Raw genomic sequence first — 8,686 nt, forward strand, 5'->3', positions numbered from 1 at the left:
AAGAAAAATTATAAAAAATAAAGTAATGAATGAAGTATGAAATAAAACGTTTATAAAGGTAATTAAATATGTAAGTCGAATAATACGATTAAGGAAATAAAAATATAAAGTTATATAGTGCAAAAGAAATACATATGAATATTTCAAATTAATAATAATAATTTAAAAATTAAAGTTATGAAAAAAAGAAAGAAAATATACGTAATTAATGAAATATTTAAGTAAAATACTTGAATAAAGAAATAAAATATAAAGTTGAAAATCTTGTAACTTTAACTGTTAACACACGGGGCCCTCAAGATATAAACGCTAGTAACAACAATCTCCACTGAAGTGCTCGTCTTTTAAACTGCCGTATTGTTGCGTTACCACTACGTCACCGGAACTTAAACTCTCCACGTGCCATCACTGCTACTTCATCTTCTCTTACTTCATCATCTTTCACACTGTTTACTTTAAAATTATTTTCAAATGTATCGTACTTAACTACCATACCCTCTCCTCCCAATACAAACAGTTCACTCTGACTTTGACTTCCGTCAAAATAGGTATGAATTCTGTCTCGTTCATTTTCTTCCATTTTTTTTTTCCTTCTTGATTTTATTCTTATCCATTTTCATCTCTTAATTTGTTCTTTCTTTAATATTTCTTCTCTTTATCTGTAACTATTTTCGTTCTTATTTATTGTTTATAACCTTTAATTTTTACGTTTCATTGTTTACCCATGTAATTTTTCATTTACCTTTTTTTTTTTACTTATGTTAAGTTTTTGTATCTTGTTTAGCCCTGACGAAGCCCTACAACATGAGGCGAAACATTGGCTCAAATAAAAATAGTACATAATATTACTTTTTGCGTTCAATTTGACCGCACCCGGACCATATTCCATTTATTAAAAATCTTTTAAATTTATTTTTCCCCATAGTTTATGTTTTTAATTTATTTGTCGTCACCCTTTTATTTGATTCTTTTTTAAATTTATTATTTTTACCCAACCGAGTAACTTGTAACGTATTCTTGACCTATCGGTTAGCTTCGTCATCTTTTCCAACGTACTTTTTTAACTCGGAATGTTACCGCACGCGCAATTTTACTTAGATTTTCCATCTCTTCCAAGGGGGTTGGTATTTTACGTTTTATTCCCTGTTTTCTCATCTTTCTCTTAACCCTTTCTCCTTCTCTTATTTCATTTGTTACATATATTTTCTTTCCCTTAATGTTATTTTTTCTTTCCATATTTTTAATTTTTAAATTATTAATAAACTAAAATATTCATATTTATTTGCATTATATAACTTCAAATTTTTATTTTATTTCCTTAATTATGTTATTTTACCTACTTATTCAATTACCTATATATACATTTTATTTTTCATTTCTTTCATCACTTTAATTTTATTAGTTCCATTCTGTGTAATTATTTACTTTCTGTTTATATGTTCTTTATTCATTGGTTGTTATCTTGTTCTGTTCTTAGCCCTGATGAAGCCTAGAAATTATGGCCGAAACGTTGGCACAATTAAGTAAGTGACTTCAACTTATTTGCGTTATATTTTGACCGCATCCCCCAACCATCTTATCCTCTTATAAGTCATCCACGGTCAACTACCTCTCATGATTATGATTCCATATTTAGGTTTATTTTCGATTAAATCTAAAGTAAATTGGCATTGAGAGAGGTTTAATAACCTAAAACAAGTTCGAAGAAGAAAAATATGAGTTAATTAATTACAAAAGAGTTTAAAAATTCTTGTTTAATTGTGATGTATCTACCATACTCTCCTCAAAATAAATTTGGTAGTTTTATGAACATGCAACTAAGTTAATGGGATTTATTACTGGCCGAGCTTTACTAGTATGCACATTATAACAATGCTACTCTTTCTGAACTTCTCCGGTTGCTAAATTCCATGAGGGAGTGCAAATGATAACTCCCAAATTGACGACGACGCACGGAAGTGTAGGTCTTCGCGGTTAAGAGCGAATACATCTTAACTTGCTCAAGACGAAGCGGAGATAAGTGAGGCATTGAGCCTAATCGGCGGCACATAAGACTCCGGCTGAGCACATAAATTAGGGGATGCTGTATCCGTGCGGGCTAATTGTCTTATCGTCGGGGGTGGTCCTAACGAGATGAGGTCTCCGTGACCTGACTCCATCCACCTGGGTATATCTCCAGCGGCCCAATGGCTGTCCAGGGTGGGCTATTGTTCTAATTCACAGCCCAAGGTAGACCAAGTTAGAAGTTGAGACTACCATTCTAATATATTTTATATTCAGAATTTGAACCTAAAGTAATATATTTTATATATTGTTGCTTCAGATAATAGTTTCCTGCAATATGAATAATAAATAATAGTTATTTTGGATTTATTATCCTTGGGAGGGGTATACTTTTCTTCTTCCTGAGAAACTGGAGTCTCTCCATAAAATTCTACGTAATAACTCTTTGAAAATAAAACGTAGAGTAGCTTATACTTCATTCAAGGGATCAAACTTCTTTTTGGTCCAACTAATCTGTAAGATTGAATAAATCTTTTTTGTGTGCACTCAGGGGTGATCCATTAAGCTATCCATCTGAGGTCTGCGAGTGGTGCCGGTTCAAATCCGGCCTTGGAGCGTTGACTTTTCAATTAAGCGGCGGTCCAACAAAATGAAAAACTTCACCCCAGCCATGGTCATGGTTAGAATAGGTTGGTGACCTGTAGATAACCAGGCGAACCATCACCTTCGACGTGAATTGCCTTAAAAAAATCTTTTTTATATGTCCAAGAAAGAAATTTCCGAAAAAGACAGGGGTTAATTTTAGTTTCTTAATTTCCTACCTCTCATTCAAGGATGGGGCTAAAATTTCCCGCTTCACTGCTACCATTGGATGTTGATGTTTTAAATAACCCGGGAGAGAGTTTAATTAGTTATTTTTTCGTTTTAATTTTACGCTGAAATTTAATCTTTTAAAGGAGTTGCGTCCGAACATGTTAGGATTTTTATTTTGTCCGACCGAGAGTTAATCGAGTTGTTTTAAAAATTATTATTATTATTTTTCTTTTCACTTTTGTCACTTACAAGCGAAAAGTGAGAATCGCATAAAAACCAACGTGACACATGACGGAGAGCAGTTCTCAAAAATTTTTCTTTCTTATTTAAAATTAAATACAGGGGATGACTGTAGGTCATTAAATAAATCAGTAAAAATTCTTTGTAGGCCTTCTCCATAATTACATAAGCAAGGAAATATTGTAAGAAATAACAAAGATGCCAGAAAAAATATTAGAATAGTGCAAAAGCAGAATAATACCGAGGAAATTAGATTTAATATGGTTTGTCAGGAAGGTTTTCCGTTGAAGATAATTTTTTATTTATAAGTTCTATTTCAACTTTATATGATATATTAATCATTATAAATTTAACGGAATATTATAAAAAAATTGAGTTGAAGACATTTGAGCCGTTTAATTCCCAAAACTAAAAACAGTTCAAATATTATTATTCGGGTGTTGTTTTGGAACCAAAATATTCAAACTTTACCAAACCGTGGAATAGTATAAAATAAATTTATTTTTAATTTTTTTTTTTTAGTGATGCTAATTCTTTTCAAGTTAGCATTAAGGAAAAAAAATAGGGAAAATTATGTTTTATTTGTTTATTTAATTTTGTTAACATTAGTCTAAATAGTTATGCACAAGAGACTTAAACAAAAATCAGGTTTTTTATTTTTTTTTTATTAATTTTTTTTTTTAGAAATCTACACTTATATTTTTACTATCTAAGACTAATTTATGATTTATTGTGACCTTGCTAAAATGAACTGAATCAAATGTACTGACTGATTTAAAGGATTATGACAGAATGGATCATTATTCAAATTAATTATTTAATATATCATTTAACTATTACTATCAATTATTTCATATTAAATTTAAATTCATCATTGAATCTAATGAAAAAAAACTCCCACACATACAAAACGCAGTATCATTTTATATAATTTCCCTGTTTCTATAATTTTTTTAATATATTCCAGGTAAATTCATTACCTTTCAAGAGGTACAACATAATTTGTCCACTCGTAGAAAAGATTGTTTTTTTTTTTTAATTTTTGGTAAGTGACTCTAAAACAGAATATTTTTCTTCGTTATTCATAAGTTACCAAAGTAGACTTTCTTTATTGGCCGCCAATTTAAAATGGAATAAAGATTACTCCGAGGATCATCCTGTTACATTAGTAACTAATCTAAAAAAAAAAAAATACGAGCCAGTAGTCTCTAAAAAATACCAGGGACGGAAGGATTTTTTAATTAGAATTTTTGATTCTTCGTATCTGTAACGTAAAATTATTAACATTGTAGAGGTTCAACTTTTTTTTGGTCGATTATAAACGTTCTTTATTGAAAAACAAAAATGTATGATATTCGCTGAATTTTTTTTTAGATAGCATATCCACACTCCCAAAAAATGTTCTGCCATTTCTTTGCCTTCTGTATCATTTCTCTAAAACTCTACTCGATTAATGTTATAGTATTACTAAAAATTTATATTTATATATGAATTCCTGGAATCACGCTTTAACGTTAATTGGGTATTATTCATTAACTTAATTAATAAAATAAACAATTGAACAATAGGTTCTTTAATTATTTTTAGAGAATGCTTTATGGGAAATATTCTTAATATGCAGTATAATATAGGAGTGAGGCATTGTGCTGCTAACACCAAGCACACGGGTTCGAATCCGGCCGTGGCAGATTATTACTTTCTGTTTCACTGCAGCTGAGATTCAGAATCCTCTTTGGGTTCAGAATCCTTCCGGGGTCCACTTAGCCTCATGAAGTGGATTCCCTTAATTTGGTAAAAATCTGCCGGTCGAGTGTGATTCTGACTAAATCACCGCCTTTCTCGACCGTTGATCTAGTTAGCCTTAACGGGTTGTAGTGGTACAGATGTATTTTTTTTATTGTAATATCGCGTTTAGATACATAATATATTTTTGAAGACTTTATTTTTTTAATTTTGGTTATCGTTAACGTCGAAATGGTGGTAATTTTTTAAAATAATGTATGTTTATACACAACTTTGTTTTTTAAAGAAATTACTAGTAACGTTCGAATAAATTAAGAACACCTGGGACATATAAACAATCTAATCTCCAATCATTTAAAAAGCAAAAATTGTAAATGTTTCGCGTTGAAGACCATCTTTTGATGAAGGGTGGTATGACGTATCGACAAGAAAACCCATAAGAATGCTAAATATCGGATTGTAAAATAAGTTCTAACGTTTTTTACTGGCGATTTCAATAAAAACTTTAAAGATTATTTTAAATATTTTTAATCAATTATATATGACCCATTTTGATCTATTACATGTTGGCATCTTTCATGTAATTTTTTTATTTCGTCCTCCCAGAACTCCTCTATTTGCGTTTTGCAGTCCGCAAAGTGCAAATCTGTTGGGGCAAGGTCTGGTGAATAGGGTGGGTACATAGTACACTGGGGGTTACACCCAGCCAAACTCCAACAATTTCTGCTAGGTCTGCAAAGACACGTGAGGACAGGCGTTATCGTGATGGAAAACTATGCCTTTGCGATTAGCCAATGCTTGACGCTTTTGCTCAACTGCTGTCTTTAATTGTTCCAATCATATCTGTTAATTTTATACTTGCTAATTAAATACACCAGAATAATGGTTTGGTTGGGCGGGAGGAGCTCAAAATAAAGGACACCTTTTCAATCCCACCAAACACAGCATAACCTTTTTTAAATATAATCCTGCTTTTGGAGTCGTTAACGACGAGTCACTTCGTTTGCTCCAGGACTTTTTTCTCATAATATTATTGTACAGTATCCACGTCATCCCTAGTTATGAACCTATTTAAAAATGGATCTTTAACATTGCGTTTCAGGAGGCAATCGCTAATGGATATGCGGTCCAATTAATTCTTTTTCATCAAGGAACCCATATATCACTTCGAGAAACATATCCCACAGCCCCAAATGAATTGAGACACTTGCATGAGACATGCTAAGCGTTTTTGCGATATCCCGTTTTGTAGAGTTAGGGTTGTTCTTGACCAATGCTTAAATTTTCCGGTTCTGAACCGAGCAAAGCACTTCTCCTAAGGCATCGTCATATATACACTGCAAATTTGGTTAACCGTCTGTGCAGCACATTTTCTTTTTAGGAAATAAAAGATCATTAAATGACGAAAATGAATTTTTTTCTCTTCCATTTTGAGCAAGCAATATACCACTTGCAGATAAGAATCTCGGTTGAAACTGATGCATAAAACTAATCCTTTTTTAAAATATGTAATATTATTGACCAAGTATACATGATTTTATAAACACACAGAGGATTAAATTGAAATATTGATAAAAGCTACCAACTTATTTTACAACCTAATAATTTCTGTGTTTAATTAATATACTAGACCAAAGGCCAATATCAATCTATTTACTTATAAATATTTATATCTTGTCCATATACTACTCTACACTAGGGATCACTCAATCATTCAGAGACGTTTAATTAATGGAATTACAGAAAATACAAATAATAAAGTTTTTTATTTCATCATCGGCATGATGAGTCCCATCCTATGTGATAGCTGAAACTTTCTTCAATCGTCATAAATTTCTGCTGTTTTAGATGTGAATTTCTCAATTATTTAATTATAAATAATTTCCTATGAACTTTCATCCTGTTGTTAAATTACCATATAAACATCTTGTTTTAGTAGATATACTTCTATATATTTCATATATGTTATATATGCACAAGATTTCTTCAATCCTTCGATCCTTGGTTATTTTATTCATACTTAAAACACCAATAAATATGCTTTTAGTATTTTTAGAAAAGTATCTTAAACAAAATGATACAAAGTTTCAGCCATGTTGGGAAGTTAAACCATATTTTTTGTAATCCTTAAAAATAATATAAGCTTTGAGCTTATTGACAGAAAAAATATGTATTAAAGTATTGAGAATATCTCGGTTATAAATATCTATTTATCATTTATATCTAATTATAAATATAGTTAATCATCTGATTAACCCGGCAATACACGCACTATTTAGAGTTACACGAGCACACGCATATGCCTGTCGGATACTTATAATGCAAAATGTGGTTTTGAACCTACTTTCCTTTACAATTGTATAACAGAGTAGTAAATTAAGAGTTTAAACAATTCAGGTTAAATAATTTTTTAAAAAGTAGCTAAAACGTTTTACATTATTTTTATTGAAGATAATTATTTAATAATAATATACATTCTTTCATAAATAATAAGTACATTCTTTACAAATAAAATTTTAATGTTGCACGCACATAGGGTATCCACTCTTTTTGCATGAATATTGAGTAAGTCATGTCCATATGCCATATATCAAGTAATTTTTTTTTTTACTGTGAGAAATGTAGAAAGCCCAGCTGGGATGTATTGTTTGTTATTGGTTTATATAAATGATTATAATTTGTTTAGTATTTAGAATAACAACAGTGGACAAGAGGTATTGTAATGGCGAACTCTATACATGGTTAAACATATAAATATATGATAATAATAATTCCTGGAGTTATATATTTGAAAATAGATTTAAATATTGGTTGTCGTGAAGATAAATAATTAATAATTTTATATTTAAAAAAAGTGGGTTCAGTATGGTTCAAAAGGTTTTTGCTTAGTATTTGTTATTCATATTTATTAATAAATAACGAACCTCACTAAAAAAAAAAAATAAATAAAAAATAACATAAAAAAGTAAAGTTGTTTATAATAAATATCATTTTACTTAAAAGTATTTAATTCATATGCATCTTTAGATTCATTTACAAAAATACATTTTAATAATTGTGTATTGACATTATTATTATTATTTTAATATTATAATTATTTTACATTTCTTTGTATTTAATACCTCAATTTGTTTTTTTTTAATGTTACAAGTAGCGATCATTTACACTGATATGTTTATTTAAATCGTTACCACATTTAATATCTTTCCAGAAGCAACGCATTGAATGTTATTATTTTATTTTTTTTTTTTTTAACAAAATAATTTAGTTTCTATAATTATTTTCTCATATATAAAATTAACCTACACACGAAGAGACTTTTTATATTTGTTAATTTAAAAACAAAAATACCGGCCGAGAGATATATACGCACAAAAGGACGAGATAGGGACAGGAGTTATGTCCTTCCAACATTTTATCATCCGATCTTTTTTCGTCAGTTAGCTGATGAAAAGTTTTCTAAACCCTTTCGGACATCTGTCGAGTTGTTACAACAGTATTCGGTAGAGGAAAAATTTTATTTTTCAAAATTAATATACAATTGTTCATCATTAAAATTAAAATTTCAATTCAAGGTTTTTTTTTTTTCTCTTTTCATATTTTCTATCCACACATTTTAAATACGAGATTCCTAAGCGTGTCCTATGAAGAATACTTAATCTCAGAAACGAATTGATTGGAGATTTTGTTGCTAGAAAAAAAAAAATTAAAAATAAAAAAAAACATTAATGTTCTATTAATTCTAAAATGTTTGTATCTTGTTTTCTCAATTTGAAGCACTGCAAACGGCGAAACAATGGTTCCAATAAATAGTTTTCTTTTACTATTTTTATACCTTTTTTGACCGCCACCTGGATTATCTTCCTACAATCTACTTAATACAGTC

The sequence above is a fragment of the Halyomorpha halys genome, unplaced genomic scaffold (genome assembly GCF_000696795.3).
Source record: "Halyomorpha halys isolate HHAL.00 unplaced genomic scaffold, Hhal_1.1 Scaffold1406.1, whole genome shotgun sequence".
In the NCBI taxonomy this organism is placed as follows: Eukaryota; Metazoa; Arthropoda; class Insecta; order Hemiptera; family Pentatomidae; genus Halyomorpha; species Halyomorpha halys.